Genomic DNA, 17,954 nt, shown 5'->3' on the forward strand with positions numbered 1-17,954 from the left:
AGTGCTGGATCTCTGCAACCTCATATGGAGAACGGGAACATGGCCTCAGGAATGGGCAGAATCTGTTTTCATTCCTCTTCACAAAAAAGGCTCATCCAAAAAGTGTGAAAACTATAGGACAATAGCACTTATCTCTCACACCAGCAAGATATTGCTATATGTTCTAAAAGTATGTTTACATAGTTACATTGAATGGCAAATACCAAAGGAACAAGCTGGTTTTGTGAAAGGAAGAGGAACAAGAGAGCAGATCCTCAACATCCACCAAGTGATGGAAAACAGCCGGGAGTTCCTGACGCCAACAGTTTTATGCTTTATCGATTACAAGAAAGCTTTCGATTGCGTGAAGTGGGAATATCTATGGAAAGTTCTCATGGAGATGGGAGTCCCATCCCATTTGATAAAACTCATCCATGGACTTTATACCCAAAGTAAGGCAATCGTAAGAATCAATGGCATAAACACTGCAAGTTTCCCCACTGAGAAAGGTGTAAGACAGGGATGCATACTCTCCCCTGACCTGTTTAACATCTATGGGGAATACATTATGGCTCTCTACGAATGGAATGGAGGAGTGTCCATTGGTGGCGTAAAGCTGTCCAATATACGATATGCGGACGACACAACACTTTTGGCCAAAGACCCAAAAGAGATGGTAGATCTCCTTAAACGAGTAGAAATTGAGAGCAAGGCACTGGGACTAGAGATTAACCAGAGCAAGACCAAGATCATGATCATAGATCGATCTAAGAAGTTTGGTTATCTCGGGAACTCGCTCGAAGGTTTAGAGATAATAAACGAGTTCCAGTTCCTTGGATCTCAAATCAGCAATGAAGGAACTTGTGAAGGAGAGATTAGACGTAGTATTGCCATCGCCAAAAGTGCCATGCTAAGCTAGACAAAATCTGGAAACACCGGACTATGAGTAACAACACCAAGATGAAGCTTGTCAGGAGCTTGGTCCACTCCATTTTTCTCTATGCTGCTGAAACATGGACGATAAAAGCAGCAGAAAAGAGAAAAATTGATGCCTTCGATGTGTGGTGGAGGCGCATGCTCCGAATTCCATGGACAGCTAGACGCACCAATGAGTCCATTCGCCAGGAACTACGCTTGGACGGCTTGACTCTGGCCAATATCTGTACCCGACGGATTCTCCAGTTCTTTGGACACGTTGCGCGTGGCAACGAGGATAGCCTGGAACGACTAATTGTGATCGGTAGCCTGGAGGGAAAGAGAGGGAGAGGAAGATCCCCACACGATGGACCGATCAAATTAAGGCAGCAGCAGGCACCTCAGTGGTTGGAGCGCTACGTGCAGCGCAGTCAAGGGATAACTGGAGAAGAGTCATTGGTTCTGCAAGGGTCACAACCCTCAGCAATGAGGAATAAGACGGAGAAGAAGATGTATATTCAAGAAAATACGTATTTTTCACAGTTTTTATGCATTAACAAAAAGAAAAAGAATGTTGACAAAGAAAATAAGAGGAATAAATAATATAAATATAAAAATATAATGTTGTTTTATTATTTATAAAGAGTCAGCGGTCTTTAGTCTTTGCACATGACTCACCAGCCACCTGTTGTAGCCATATGCACCAAAATCGGGACATTTCGACGTCCCGAAACTTTACTTGGGGACAACGGGACAGGCTATCTAAAAACAGGACAGTCAGCGGGACGTAGTTTCAGCTATGAAACTCCCGAAAAGCTGTACACGGGTTTTTATCAGCGCAAGAGAACCCCAGAAACCAATAAGGGTTTCGGTAACAAATCAGTCGGCTGGGTCTAAAGGCATCAAAAACCAATAAAGTGTTTCAGATGTGGCAAGTCCGGTCATATTTAAAAAAAATGCAGCGGGCCGGGGACCAGTGCACCTGGAAATTTACACAAATGCCATGGTTGTGGAAAATTCGGCCATACTTTGGCCAAATGTTTGAAGAGAAAACGAGTGGAGAGAGAGGAGGAGCAAGTGCAGGTAATTAGGTCAACTGAGACCAATGCAGCATACAATAAAGATATTACTATTAATGGTTCCCGATTTAAAGGTTATATATGTAGATACCGGAAGCCAGTCCAATATCATCACCTTGCGGATTAAGGAGGCGATAAGTCTCGAGATGGGACAATCTTTTACAGTCCTCAAAGGTTTTGCCGGAAGAGCTGCACCACCTTTGGGAGTAGTATCATTTGTATTGGGAGTTGACAGCCTATTCCTAGTGACTTCAGCATTGGTAACAGACTGTAACATGGGAGATGTTGACATACTTATTGGTCAACCTATTGTTCATCAACTAGGAACAACATTGATAGTACGAGGAGCTACAGTGAGGATTGTCAAGGATAAAGAGGATGATCCTCTCAGCAGCATAGCGATTGAACAATCTAATTATATACAGTCGTGGTCCGTAGGACTTTCAGGCGATGTTGATATTGTACCGGGCACGGTTAAACATGTCAGGGCTTGTGCTTCAGGTGCAACCAGAGAATCACAATGCTTCACTTCAGCTGCTCGCTGTTACGAGCTCGGTAATACCAGTTATATGGTACCTAGTACTCTACTAGGCTTTGAAGAGTCTGAAATCTCTATCCACAATCTCGGTCGAGAGACTCTTAGCTGGAAGAAAGGACAACTTTTAACTAGAGCTTTAGAGAAAGTGTCAGCCTAATTTTCAACACGTAGGGAGTAACTCACTCTGCTTTAATATCGAGAGTTCGGAGGTGGATGTTGGAGACATCGGATCTCAGGAAAAAGACGAACTATACAAATTATTAAGCAATTTTAGTTCATGTTTTGCGAGTTCGACCAGTGAACTTGGATGCACGAGTTTTGGTCAAATGAAAATAAAGACGGTTAATGATAAACCCGTTTATACCCAGCCAAGGTAAGGTAGTTCAGGGGAAAGTTGAAGATCTTCTTGCTAATGGGATAATTCAAGAGTCGGAGTCTAATTATGCTAGTCCTGTTATCCTAGTTCGTAAAAAGACAGGCGACTAGGCTATGCGTGGACTATAGAGCTCTAAATTTAATTACTGTTAGAGATAGATTTCCTTTACCTCATATTGAAGATCAGATTAGTAAGTTGGCTAATTAAGTTTACTTTACCAGCTTAGACCTGACTCAGGGATACCATCAGATTCCCATGGAGGAGGAATCCATTCCAAAGACCGCATTTATCATACCGGATGGGCAGTATGAGTATTTACGTATGGGATATGGTTTAGCTAACGCACCTTCTGTGTTTATGAGAATAATAAAAAAGCTTTACATATGATACCTAGTGAGAATATATTAATTTATGTGGATGATATTTTAATACCCAGTATAACTATAACTAAATATAAAAAAATAAAAAAAACTATAACTGAGGGGTTGAATTTATTGAGATCTGTATTTGAGCTTTCAGCGAAGGCAGATCTAAAATTGAACATAAAGAAATGTTCATTCTTAAAGACTCAAATTAATTACCTAGGACATGAGGTAACTGGAAATGGAGAAGCTCCAGGATTCAATAAAATCTCGGCAGTAGAGAAATTCAAAGCTCCATGCAATGTACATGAAATTCGACAATTTATTGGATTGACGAGTTATTTCTGCAAATTCATTCAAAATTTTGCTAGTATAGCACGACTACTTACTGAATTAACCAAAAAGAATGTTTCGTGGATATGGGAGACAACACAACAAAATGCATTTGAAACTTTGAAAGACAAGTTGGCCTCACCACCCGTTCTAGCCTTGTACGACAGCTAGAAACTGAGTTGCATACTGATGCAAGTAAATTGGGTTTGGGGGAATATTAATGCAAGTTCAGAAAAATGGAGAGTTAAATCCCGTGGCATACTTTAGTAGAGTCACTTCTAAGGAGGAAGGATTTTACCATAGTTACGAGTTAGAAACTTTAGCCGTTGTGGAATCCATCAAACGATTCCGTATTTATTTAGTTGGTATTCATTTTAAAGTCGTTACAGATTGCACCGCTGTTAGATCAACCTTTGTGAAAAAGGATATGATACCAAGGATAGCGAGATGGTGGCTGATCATCCAGGAGTATGATCTAGAGATAGAATACCAACTGGACACCGTATGAAACATGTAGACGCATTGAGCCGTAATCCAGACCTGTTAGTTGCGAATATTATAATGAATTATAATGACGATTGGCTGCTATCGTTACAATTACAAGATAGCAGCCAAGCTAATATCTATTGTACAACAACTTGATAGTGGAAACATTAATGCGGACATTGCCACTGATTTTTGTTTACTAGACAATAGATTGTATCGTAAGACTTTGGGTGGTAACCGTTTTGTTGTACCCAATATTGCCAAATGGATGTTAATAAGAAAATATCATGATGATGTAGGACATCCGCGCTTAGACAGATGTGAGAAGCTAATTAAAAGTGAATTTTGGTTTCCAAAGATGAGTCGCTTTATTAGAAAAATGTGTCAGCGTGCATTCATTGTGCATTTGTTAAGAGTCAGTATGGAAAGAAAGAAGGAAAGCTCAATGTGGTTCCTAAACCAGGGAAACCTATGCATATTCTCCATGTCTAAGGGACCATTTCCAAAGAGTAAACTTTGTTTTGTCTGCCTCCGTAGTGTAATGGTCAGCACGCTCGGCTACCGTTCTGGAGGTCCCGGGTTCGATTCCCAAGGGGGGTAAAATAAATATAGTGATTTTTTCACTGTAATATTTATTTAATATTACCCTGGACTGGTACCTGAAGCGGAGGGCTGATCACCTTTCCTTCATGTGTAAACGATCAAGATAACACTGCGTTTATATGACGCAGTGCCCTATGCACCATTGGGGTGCGGATAAGGGTTTTATTATTATTATTATTAAACTTTGTAATAATTACATACTTGTACTGACAGATGCGTTTTCAAAATTTGTGTTTGTCTATCCAACTTGTACTATGAGTTTGGTAGAAACTATTACAAAAATTAATGAGTTGATCAGTTCGTTTGGTATACATACTAGAGTAATCTCTGATTGAGGTTTGGCTTTTGATAGTAGGCATTTTAAAGAATTTTCCACGCAAAAGCAGTTCAGACATATTTTAAATGCGATAGTTACACCAAGAGCTAATGGTTAAGTTGAAAGGACAAACCGTACAATACTTGATGCTATGCATACCTCGGGCAGTGATTTTAGATTATAGGATACACATTTTCCAGAAATTCTTTGGGGCATAAACAATACTGTAAATGCTAGTACTAAGTTCACTCCTTATCAGTTAATGTTTGGACATGAAAGTAATATTTTGGGTGATTTAAGTGGTGAAGTGGAAGATGTCGAACCTGTTAATAGGGCGCAACAACTAAAAGCTATTCAGAAAGAGGCCCAGAGTAATATTGAGATAGTGGCTGGTTATAAAAAATTCAGTGCAATAGTAGCAGTTAATGCTTTGAGGCCTTATAAGGGAGCTCCAAAAGACTCAAGTGAGTCAGATACCCAAAGAAGTGAAGTAGATCAAGAAAGCTAGTGCTGTGGAAGCATTTGTATGGGTAGTACAGTGATGATAAACTCATCTACCGAGTTGGGTTTTATACAAGAACTTATTGAGATTACATTTGTGTAATGTAATGTGTGTCCCGTGTGGACTGAATAAGCGGTGGCTTATTGCGAATACATTTGTGTGATGTAATGTGTGTCCTGTGTGAACTGAATAAGCGGTGGCTTTTTCGTGATTACATTTGTGTAATGTAATGTGTGTCCTGTGTCTACTGAATAAGCGGTGGCTCATTGCGATTACATTTGTGTAATGTAATGTGTGTCCTGTGTGAGGACTGAAAAAGCAGTGAGTTATTGTAATTACATTTGTGTAATGTAATGTGTGTCCGGTGTGCATTGAAAAAGCGGTGACTTATTGTGATTACATTTGTGGAATGTGATGTGTGTCCTGTGTGGACTGAATAAGCGGTGGCTTATTGTGATTACATTTGTGTAATGTAATGTGTGTCCTGTGTGGACTGAAAAAGCAGTGGCTTAAAGAGATTACATTTGTGTAATGCAATGTGTGTCTGAAAAAACGGTGGCTTATTTTGATTATATTTGTGTGATGTGATGTGTGTCCTGTGTGGACTGAAAAAGCAGTGGCTTAATGTGATTACATTTGTGTAATGTGATGTGTGTCCTGTGTGGACTGAATAAGCAGTGGCTTATTGTGATTACATTTGTGTGATGTGATGTGTGTCCTGTGTGGACTGAATAAGCGGTGGCTTAGCGTGATCACATTTGTATTATGTAATGTGTGTCCTGTTTGGACTGAAAAAGCAGTGGCTTATTGTGATTACATTTGTATGATGTAATGTGTGGACTGAAAAAGCGGTGGCTTATTTTGATTACATTTGTGTGATGTGATGTGTGTCCTGTGTGGACTGAAAAAGCAGTGGCTTAATGTGATTACATTTATGTAACGTAATGTGTGTCCTGTGTGAACTGAATAAGCGGTGGCTTATTGTGATTACATTTGTGTAATGTGATGTGAGTCCTGTGTGGACTGAATAAGCGGTGGCTTAGCGTGATCACATTTATATTATGTAATGTGTCTCCTGTTTGGACTGAAAAAGCAGTGGCTTAATGTGATTACATTTGTGTGATGTGATGTATGTCCTGTGTGGACTGAAAAAGCAGTGGCTTATTGTGATTACATTTGTGTGATTTAATGTGTGGACTGAAAAAAAGTGGGTTATTGTGATTACATTTTTGTAATGTAATGTGTATCCTGTGTCGACTGAATAAGCAGTGGATTATTGCAATTACATTTGTGTAATGTAATGTGTGTCATGTGTGGACTGAAAAAGCGATGGCTTTTTTTTATTACGTTTGTGTGATGTGATGTGTGTCCAGTGTGGACTGAAAAAGCAGTGGCTTAATGTGATTACATTTGTGTGATGTTATGTATGTCCTGTGTGGACTGAAAAAGCAGTGGCTTATTGTGATTTTATTTGTGTAATGTAATGTGTGTCGTGTGTGGACTGAATAAGCGGTGGCTTATTGTGATTACATTTGTGTAATGTAATGTGTGTCCTGAAAAAGCGGTGGCATATTGTGATTTCATTTGTGTGATGTGATGTGTGTCCTGTGTGGGCTTAAAAAGCGGTGGCTTAATGTGATTACATTTAAGTAATGTAATGTGTGTCCTATGTAGACAGAAAAAACGGTGGCTTATTTTTATTACATTTGTGTGATGTGATTGTGTCCTGTGTGGACTGAAAAAGCAGTGGCTTATTGTGATTACATTTGTGTGATGTAATGTGTGGACTGAAAAAGCGGTAGCTTATTGTGATTACACTAGTGAAATGTGATGTATGGACTGAATAAGCGGTGGCTTATCGTGATTACATTTGTATTATGTAATGTTTGTCCTGTGTGGACTGAATAAGCAGTGGCTTATTCTGATTACATTTGTGTGATGTGATGTGTGTCCAGTGTGGACTGAAAAAGCAGTGGCTTAATGTGATAACATTTATGTAACGTAATGTGTGTCCTGTGTGGACTGAAAAAGCGGTAGCTTATTGTGATTACATTTGTGTAATGTAATGTGTGGCCTGTGTGGACTGAATAAGCAGTGGCTTATTCTGATTACATTTGTGTGATGTGATGTGTGTCCAGTGTGGACTGAAAAAGCAGTGGCTTAATGTGATAACATTTATGTAACGTAATGTGTGTCCTGTGTGGACTGAAAAAGCGGTAGCTTATTGTGATTACATTTGTGTAATGTAATGTGTGGCCTGTGTGGACTGAATAAGCAGTGGCTTATTCTGATTACATTTGTGTGATGTGATGTGTGTCCAGTGTGGACTGAAAAAGCAGTGGCTTAATGTGATAACATTTATGTAACGTAATGTGTGTCCTGTGTGGACTGAAAAAGCGGTGGCTTATTGTGATTACATTTATGTAACGTAATGTGTGTCCTGTGTGGACTGAATAAGCGGTGGCTTAGCGTGATCACATTTGTATTATGTAATGTGTGTCCAGTGTGGACTGAAAAAGCAGTGGCTTAATGTGATTACATTTGTGTGATGTTATGTATGTCCTGTGTGGACTGAAAAAGCAGTGGCTTATTGTGATTACATTTGTGTGATGTAATGTGTGGACTGAAAAAGCGGTAGGTTATTGTGATTACATTTGTGTAATGTGATGTGTGTCCTGTGTGGACTGAATAAGCGGTGGCTTATTGTGATTACATTTATGTAATGTGATGTGTGGCCTGTGTGGACTGAATAAGCAGTGGCTTATTCTGATTACATTTGTGTGATGTGATGTGTGTCCAGTGTGGACTGAAAAAGCAGTGGCTTAATGTGATAACATTTATGTAACGTAATGTGTGTCCTGTGTGGACTGAAAAAGCGGTAGCTTATTGTGATTACATTTGTGTAATGTAATGTGTGGCCTGTGTGGACTGAATAAGCAGTGGCTTATTCTGATTACATTTGTGTGATGTGATGTGTGTCCAGTGTGGACTGAAAAAGCAGTGGCTTAATGTGATAACATTTATGTAACGTAATGTGTGTCCTGTGTGGACTGAAAAAGCGGTGGCTTATTGTGATTACATTTATGTAACGTAATGTGTGTCCTGTGTGGACTGAATAAGCGGTGGCTTAGCGTGATCACATTTGTATTATGTAATGTGTGTCCAGTGTGGACTGAAAAAGCAGTGGCTTAATGTGATTACATTTGTGTGATGTTATGTATGTCCTGTGTGGACTGAAAAAGCAGTGGCTTATTGTGATTACATTTGTGTGATGTAATGTGTGGACTGAAAAAGCGGTAGGTTATTGTGATTACATTTGTGTAATGTGATGTGTGTCCTGTGTGGACTGAATAAGCGGTGGCTTATTGTGATTACATTTATGTAATGTGATGTGTGTCCTGTGTTGACTGAATAAGCGGTGGCATAGCGTAATTTTTATTTATTTTTTTTTTATAAATTTTTTAATCAAAGATACATTGTATGGCAAAATAATTAACATTGTTACATATACATAGTTTTTTTTTACGTGCTACCTCACTACGAGATTGCTCGTGTTTAGAGAGGGAGTTCGCTTACATTTGTATTATGTAATGTTTGTCCTGTGTGGACTGACTAAGCAGTGGCTTATTGTGATTACATTTGTGTGATGTAATGTATGTCCTGTGTGTACTGAAAAAGCTGTGGCTTATTCTGATTACATTTGTGTGATGTGATGTGTGTGTCCAGTGTGGACTAAAAAAGCAGTGGCTTATTGTGATTACATTTGTGTGATGTAATGTGTGTCCTGTGTGTACTGAATAAGCGGTGGCTTATTGTGATTACATTTGTGTAATGTAATATGTGTCCTGTGTGGACTGAAATAGCAGTGGCTTAATGTGATTACATTTGTGTAATGTAATGTGTGTCCTGTGTGGACTGAATAAGCGGTGGCTTATTGTGATTACATTTGTGTAATGTAATGTGTGTCCTGAAAAAACGGTGGCATATTGTGATTTCATTTGTGTGATGTGATGTGTGTCCTGTGTGGGCTAAAAAAGCGGTGGCTTATGGTGATCACATTTGTGTGTGTAGGGTCAGGATGGTCGAATGTCACATGACAACACCCGCCATATTGCTTGGAGCACGTGTACTCGTAAACAAACGTTGGCAACCCGCACTTCCTCCCCGTATCGAGACCGATGTAGATCATACATAAAATCGTATTGCGCTTCTGTTGTGAAATAAATCTTCTGTTACAAACCTTAAGTATTTTTACTAAAAAACACGAGGGCTGTTACAATATATAAAAAAATATAACTCCCAAGTGGACAAAACCCGGATTTGTGAAACAAAGATATTGGACACATTAAAAATATTGCAAATACTATAATAGTACGCACATCAATTCTTTTTGATTCTCGGATGACCGATTGTCTTACATTTTTGCCTACATTTTATTTTCCTATACTTACAAAGTACCGAAAATAAAACGTAGACAACATGAACATCGATAGTGAAAACTCCGAGGACGAGCCAATTTCACATGACCTTGACACATTCTTGTGAATGAAAATCTTGTTTTTTTCTCAGATCGCATTTTTTAAAAATATATATAAATATGTATTCTCTTCTCTGTCTTAGTCTTTATTACTGAGGGTAGTGAGTGACCCTTGTGGAAGCAATGACTCTTCTCCAGTTAACCCTTGACTGCGCTGAACGTAGCGCTCCAACCACCTGAACTCCATCGGTCCATCGTTTGGGGAATCTTCCATATACCAATACCAGTAACAAATACTAAAATCGGTGAAATTAAAAATATTGTTGATGTTGCACAAATTTAATAAAAAGGATCATTTTTCCAAAAAGGTCTTCATACATATGGCGATTTCAGCATACATATAAGAATAAAATCTCAGCACCAAAAAATATATATATTGTACATACATATATTTATTTATATGTTTGTTAATTTTTTGGCAGGATATGCCGGTAACGTACTAGTAGCCCAGTTTCTAGTTCTATTTGCGGCCGGATTCGAGACCAGCAGCACCGCCATGTCCCTCCTGCTGACAACTCTCGCCAGTTACCCTAAAATCCAAGTAGGTTGACCCGTCAACATTTCTATAAATGTGTCCTAACAATGTGTCCTGATGATGATAATGATGTGACAAGTGTTTTTGTCTTGAATTTTCACTCGTGAATTACATGAAATAAGAGTAAGATCAAACATATGGTACAGATTTAACACTGTACTCATGAAAAATTCAATGAAAACACTGTTATAGTGAATGTGTCAAGTTAAGAATCCTACGCAAAATTTACAGGGAGAAATCCAACTGAAATTTTAAATATTTCACAGTTAACACGTTTCATTATCACTAGCATCCATAATTTTTTAAACTTGTCTTGAAATTCCGAAAATACTGGATCCACGTATGCATTGTTGAAGGCATTCTTGTGTATGCAAGAAAGGAGATATAGGAAGTGCTGAAGAAACTGCTATGACGCCATATTCTATTATAAGTCTTTTTGGTCCTACGTGAAAAGTAAACACAACTCCAACAATATCCCATTAAACATGCAATACCAAAATCAAGTATCTATTAATGCCCAGGAAGTCGTTGACAATTTTTCTAAATACTTCAACTCTGTCTGTACTCAAAGTGATCCAACTGAAGTATGTGAAATGCATATACCTTTACAACAAACATGTAATTCTTTTGAATCTTCTTTTACTATTTCAAGTACTGACATGCTTGAAACATTAGATGTCAACAAGGGTGCTGGTCACGACAAATTACCTCCATTATTTGTGGTTAAATGCGCTTAACAACTGGCTACTCCTCTCTCAATATTATTCAATCGCTCTTTGAAAGAACACATTTTTCCTGATAATTGAAAAAAAGGCACTAATTGACTATGACATTGGGAAATACTTTCTTAATTCTAAATACATTATGTGCGCTGATGATATGAAGGTGTATTCGAATATAAGAAGTCCTCACGATCGTCTAAAAATGCAAGAATACCTCTCGAGACTGTCCGAGTACTGTAAAATTAATACGTTATCTCTAAATTTTTATAAATGTATGAAAATACCATTTAATAGAAAAGTCAACACTATTGATTACACATATAATCTCAATAACAGTAACATCAAGTCTGTACAAACGGTTCGCGATCTAGGCATCCTTCGTGATAGTAAACTTAATTATACTAAACACATTGAAAGCATCACTGATAAATCATATAAAACACTTGGATTCTTACTTTGAACCTGTAAGCCTTTTCTAAATATTAACTCTTTGAAACTACTTTATTTTTCCTACGTGCGTAGTATTCTAGAATTTTCATCTCCTATTTGGTTACCCTATTATCAAATGCAAAATGAATATTGTACAAGTGTATGCACCGACAGCCGATGCTCCAGATGAAGTTATTGATCTTTTCTATTCTGCTCTCAAAGAAACGCTGGCTCGAATACCCAATAAAGAAATAACAATGGTCATTGGTGATCTCAATGCAAAAGTTGGATCAAACAGTTACCTTGAAGGTGCAGTTGGCCATTATGGAATTGGCACCCAAAATGATAGAGGTGAACGTTTGATCCAATTTGCTATTGAAGAAAAAATGACAATCATGAATACTTGGTTTAAACAGCGCATCAGACACCCATACACATGGATATCACCGGGTGATAGATGTCGCAACCAGATTGATTACATCATGATAAATAGTCGCTGGAGGTCATCGGTAAGTAATGTTAAAACTTATCCTGGTGCAGATTGCGGCTCTGATCATAATCTGTGGATTGCACAAATCAGAGCTAAGTTCAAAATTATAAAAAGAGATAAGTTTAAAACTTTAAACCTCAATGAGCTAGCAATTAAAAGTTTTGGCACAGATATCAGGAAATAAGACGCTGATTTCAACGTAAACTCTGAAAATGTCGAACAGCATTGGAACAGTCTCAAGACTGCAATGAAGTATCAAGAGTGGAGAAACAAAAAGAGGAAATCTTGGATATCAGACCCCATATGGGATATGATATCAAAGCAATGAGAGTAAAAGGAACCTCATCTGCAGAAGCGAGACAAGAATACTCTAGGCTCAATAAAGATATACATATAAAGACATTGTCGACGAGACAAAAATAAACAAATTTCGGATATCTGTGCTGAGATAGAAGATAAAGCGAATAGCGTCACTACAAAGGATCTTTTCCAAAAGGTTAAACTCTTGACCCGTGCTTTCAAACCTCACACATGGGCAATAGAGGACCACAATGGAAGCGTTCTGACGGACATTGGTAGCGTCTTGAGAGATGGCGAGGTTACTGCTCCGGACTATATGCCGCGACCTCAACAGCAGGAAGTCCTTCCTTTGAGAATCAAACCATGGAACCCGACATTTTGGAAGAAGAGATTCAAGATGCACTGAGAAAACTAAAATGCAACAAGTCCCCCGGCAATGACTGCATACAGGCCGAGCTTCTAAAAGAACTAGGGGATAAGGGCATAAAAACAGTGCTGGATCTCTGCAACCACATATGGAGAACGGGAACATGGCCTCAGGAATGGGCAAAATCTGTTTTCATTCCTCTTCACAAAAAAGGCTCATCCAAAAAGTGTGAAAACTATAGGACAATAGCACTTATTTCTCACACCAGCAAGATATTGCTATATGTTCTAAAAACACATTTACACAGTTAGATTGGATGGCAAATACCAAAGGAACAAGCTGGTTTTGTGAAAGGAAGAGGAACAAGAGAGCAAATCCTCAACATCCGCCAAGTGATGGAAAACAGCCGAGAGTTCCTGACGCCAAAAGTTTTATGCTTTATCGATTACAAGAAAGCTTTCGATTGCGTGAAGTGGGAATATCTATGGAAAGTTCTCATGGAGATGGGAGTCCCATCCCATTTGATAAAACTCATCCATGGACTTTATACCCAAAGTAAGGCAATCGTAAGAATCAATGGCATAAACACTGCAAGTTTCCCCACTGAGAAAGGTGTAAGACAGGGATGCATACTCTCCCCTGACCTGTTTAACATCTATGGGGAATACATCATGCGCAGGGCTCTCTACGAATGGAATGGAGGAGTGTCCATTAGTGGCGTAAAGCTGCCCAATATACGATATGCGGACGACACAACACTTTTGGCCAAAGACACAAAAGAGATGGTAGATCTCCTTAAACGAGTAGAAATTGAGAGCAAGGCACTGGGACTAGAGATTAACCAGAGCAAGACCAAGATCATGATCATAGATCGATCTAAGAAGTTTGGTGATCTCGGGAACTCGCTCGAAGGTTTAGAGATAATAAACGAGTTCCAGTTCTTTGGATCTCAAATAAGCCATGAAGGAACTTGTGAAGGAGAGATTAGACGTCGTATCGCCATCGCCAAAAGTGCCATGCTAAGCTAGACAAAATCTGGAAAGACCGGGGTGTGAGTAACAACACCAAGATGAAGCTTGTCAGGAGCTTGGTCCACTCCATTTTTCTCTACGCTGCTGAAACATGGACCATAAAAGCAGCAGAAAGGAGAAAAATTGATTCCTTCGAAATGTGGTGTTGGAGGCGCATGCTCCGAATTTCATGGACAGCTAACCAACAAAATTGATTCCCCTGACCTAGTAGCCTGTATTAATTTTAGAGTACCTCAAAGACGTATGCGTTCTACTCACCTTCTTCATGTACCAAAGTGCAACACAGTCTTCTTACAAAATTCCACTCTAAACAGAATCATGGACACTTACAAGAAGACATTTAATGACATTGATATTTTTAGAAAAAGCATAGCTACAGTAAAAAAGAGGTTAGTAGAAAGATGTCATACTCTGTTTACTCTCCACCAATAACATAGTTATGTTATGGGTGGGGGGTGAACGGAGCATGAATTTTTTTTCTCTGTATATGTAATGTATATGTATATGTATGTATGTATATATATATATATATATATATATATATATATATATATATATATATATATATATATATATATATATATATATATATATATATATATATATATATATATATATATTCTTATTTTTAAACTTCTTACCTAGAAAAAAAATCCTTTAACCACTCTCATTAATTCCTCTCCTTCCTGCAAAATCTATTTTTTTATACCATACCCTTTTTTTTAAATCTCTGAATGTTTTTTAATAGTTATTATAACATAAATGTGGAATTGTTTAGTTGGCTTTATTTTTATTAAAGGAACTATTTTTTTGTTAATGTAATGTAATGTTTATTATTGTTAATGTAACTATTGTTTATTATATACTTTTTTATATGTAAAGCTGTACAATTCCCGAACAAATAAAATAAAATAAAATATTGGAAATGCCCTCCTTGGGCATGGCTTATAACCGTAAACATTCTTCTTTTTCTAACTCTTATCCGCACCCAATGGCACTGCAATATATCGATGCAGTGTTCATTTTTTTTGTAGGCAGACAAAACAGAACGGCACACTACTCTGTTTTTCCAAATATACTTTACCCCTTCCACATTCATGCACCTCCTCATACATACCCGCCGATTATTCTGACTCCTGAACTGATCAAGCCCATGTATTTAAAATACTTGATAATGACAAGTTTTCCTCGCTCTTACTCAGCTTCTATTTCCAACTGCGTTTGCCTCATCAATTTGTTTGACTGTACATTCTTCACTCATTGGTTCCACATGCCCAAACCATCTTTCTTAATTTGATAGATAATACTAATATCAGCCTTGTATTGTGTGGTGGAAAAATACAGTTACTAAATAAAAATGTTTAATTTCGCTGAAATTCTCCGCCTCTATCCCACGCTTCCTTTTATTGACAGACTTTGCACCAAGACCGACACCGTTCCGGGAATCGGGAGGGTCATCGAGAAGGGAACCGAGCTCCACATCTCCCTGAGCGGCCTGCAGAGTGACCCCCGCTCCTGGGACAAGTCAGAGCTCTTCGATCCGTGAGGTTTTCCAGATACAATCTGAGCAAGATCACTCTGTACACCTATCTTCCGTTTGGGGAGGGACCCAAAGTGCGCATCGGTGAGTCCATCTCCCACCGGACTTGCGAGGGAAGGCACATTCCCCACACATGCTGCACACTTATACCTGATGAGCTGTATGCTGCGCTTCTTGCCGATAGTAGAGAAGACCTGCAGGAGCTGGTGACAAGGGTGTATAGTGTGTGCGAGGAAAGTGACTTGCTGATCAATAGGCAGCAACTCCAAAGTCGTGATATTCGAAAAAGATTAATGTATGTAGATCTGCTTATAAAATAGCAGTTAATGGGGAAACAGGTAGATGGTTTACTTTATCTGTCAATTATAGCAAATAAAACCCTAACAGTGAAAACTAAACTGCCAGTATAGAGCCTAATGTATGGGTATTAACCCTGATGTATGGAAGAAGGATGAAAGTAGACTGAATGCAGTCAAAATGCGATCACCCAGAAGAATGTGAAACAAAACGATGTGTGTACGATACATGTTAGAATGGTAAAATAAGGAAAGAATGCAAGGCTGAGGAACACTTGCCCAAACTGATCCTTGCAATGTTCAGCTAATAGTGATCAATAGTTGGGAGATAACGTATTAATATAAGATAACTCGACAATATGACGAGTGATAATCGTTCTTTGCAGGCGAAGGCATGGGACAAATCCAGTCAAAAGTTGGACTGGCGAGCATACTGAATCGCTTCAAGGTCGTGTCGTCTTCCCCTGTTGCTGTCGGGAAGAGGGTCCGAGTCCAGAGTCGAGGAATCATACTCGCTCCGGCCGAACCGGCCCGGATGCTCTTCATCCCTGACTAGACGGATCCGGAACATGACTCCGTGAAACTCACACCTTGCACCGCTTGCAAAACTCACACCTCAAATAACATCAACATCTCAACATAGCTGAAGTAGAATATGCAAGTCAGAAAGTCAACGTAGCTGAAGTAGAATATGGAAGTCAGTAACTATTTACAGGGCTTACGACCTCTGTCAAAGGCTGGTTTAAGCGGCCACTTTATACATGTGTAACATTCACTATTCTACTTATACTATTTGAATAAAATAACTGGTTAAATAATGAGTTAAATGAAAATTTCAAATCATGTTTTCAGGCGTCTCCTAGTATGTAAAATAATTCAGGCAGAATCTTACATGCATTTTGTGAAGGTATCTGCTAAACAAATAGCTTTCTAAACTCAACCATAGATGATGCCAAAAACTCAGATGTGAAAGGAGTCAATCAAGGACATATGTACAACTTCCGAAATTTGAGTAGTGCATTTTAACAACCACACCTTTAAAAATGTTTTTGACCCATGATTGACATCATGGGTAGAAGGGTGAATGTTACACATTTATAAAGTGATCACTTAAACCAGCCTGTGATAGGTCGTAAGCCCTGGAAATACCCAGACTTCCATATTCTTCTTCATCTCTGTCGAGATGTTTATTCTTTCTGCTTACTCCTGCGGTAAGCGGAGAGATGGTTAGTTATTCAATATACAGGTCAAATCTCTTTGTAGCGAATACCGAAGTAACGAAATTTCCAGTATAACGAATTAGCAATTCGTCCCCGGTAAATTTCCATATAAAATGTACTGAACCAAAACTCAAAGTAGCGAAGCCGATCTCAGAATAACAAAGTTTTTTTTAATTTTTAAAATGTTTTAACATGAAATTTTATGAAACAATTTTACATAAAATTTCTCCGAATTCAGTTTGTTTTTGGCACTTAGTGACTTTGCACTTGTTCATAAGTGACCGCTGGTGAGCGTAACACGTGTCGTAAACGTGATAAATCTCAAATTTTTGTTTTTGTTCTTACGTACCTACTTACCTACTGCTGTATTCACCCTTTGTGTCTCCGGCGAACACGCAATCTGAAGAACTTAAAAAAATCGACGTGAAAGAAGTCCGCGATATGATTTGTGCCGCATGGTGGTCTGTAAACGAGTCCACAATTTACAAATGTCGGGACAAATCGTCAAGTGATTGAAGGTACCTGCATGGATACTATCGACGAATCACTGGAGATTGAAAATGAAGCAGAAGAAATTTATAGATCGGTAGTTCCTGTCTCTGCTTCCAAGATTATATCGATGTAGACAAAAATGTGGTTGTTGCAGGCGAGCTGACGGAAAAGCAGTTCGTTGGAAATGAATCTTCAGCGAATGAAGATGAGAATGAGAATGAAACTAATTGTTCCGCTTGAAGCGAAAGTTTCCTTAGCGGAAGCATTAATTGGGCTGAAGAATGTCCATTTTTCAAGCCACCAAGGAAAATTCTGTCCAAAAGAAAATTTCTGATTTTTTTTATCAACAAATAAAAACCTATTTGAGCTTGCTTTTTAATTGATGTTTCTTTTATTGCTTATAAATTAATAATTTTTCCAATAAAGTCTCACAGTTTGAGAATCATAGTTTCATTTCTCTCATGTCCTGTACTAGGTAGGTACCTATATTGTATTGATCACTGGCC

The sequence above is a fragment of the Brachycentrus maculatus genome, unplaced genomic scaffold (assembly GCF_059751285.1).
Source record: "Brachycentrus maculatus isolate JH-2025_06_01 unplaced genomic scaffold, ASM5975128v1 h1tg000001l, whole genome shotgun sequence".
In the NCBI taxonomy this organism is placed as follows: domain Eukaryota; kingdom Metazoa; phylum Arthropoda; class Insecta; order Trichoptera; family Brachycentridae; genus Brachycentrus; species Brachycentrus maculatus.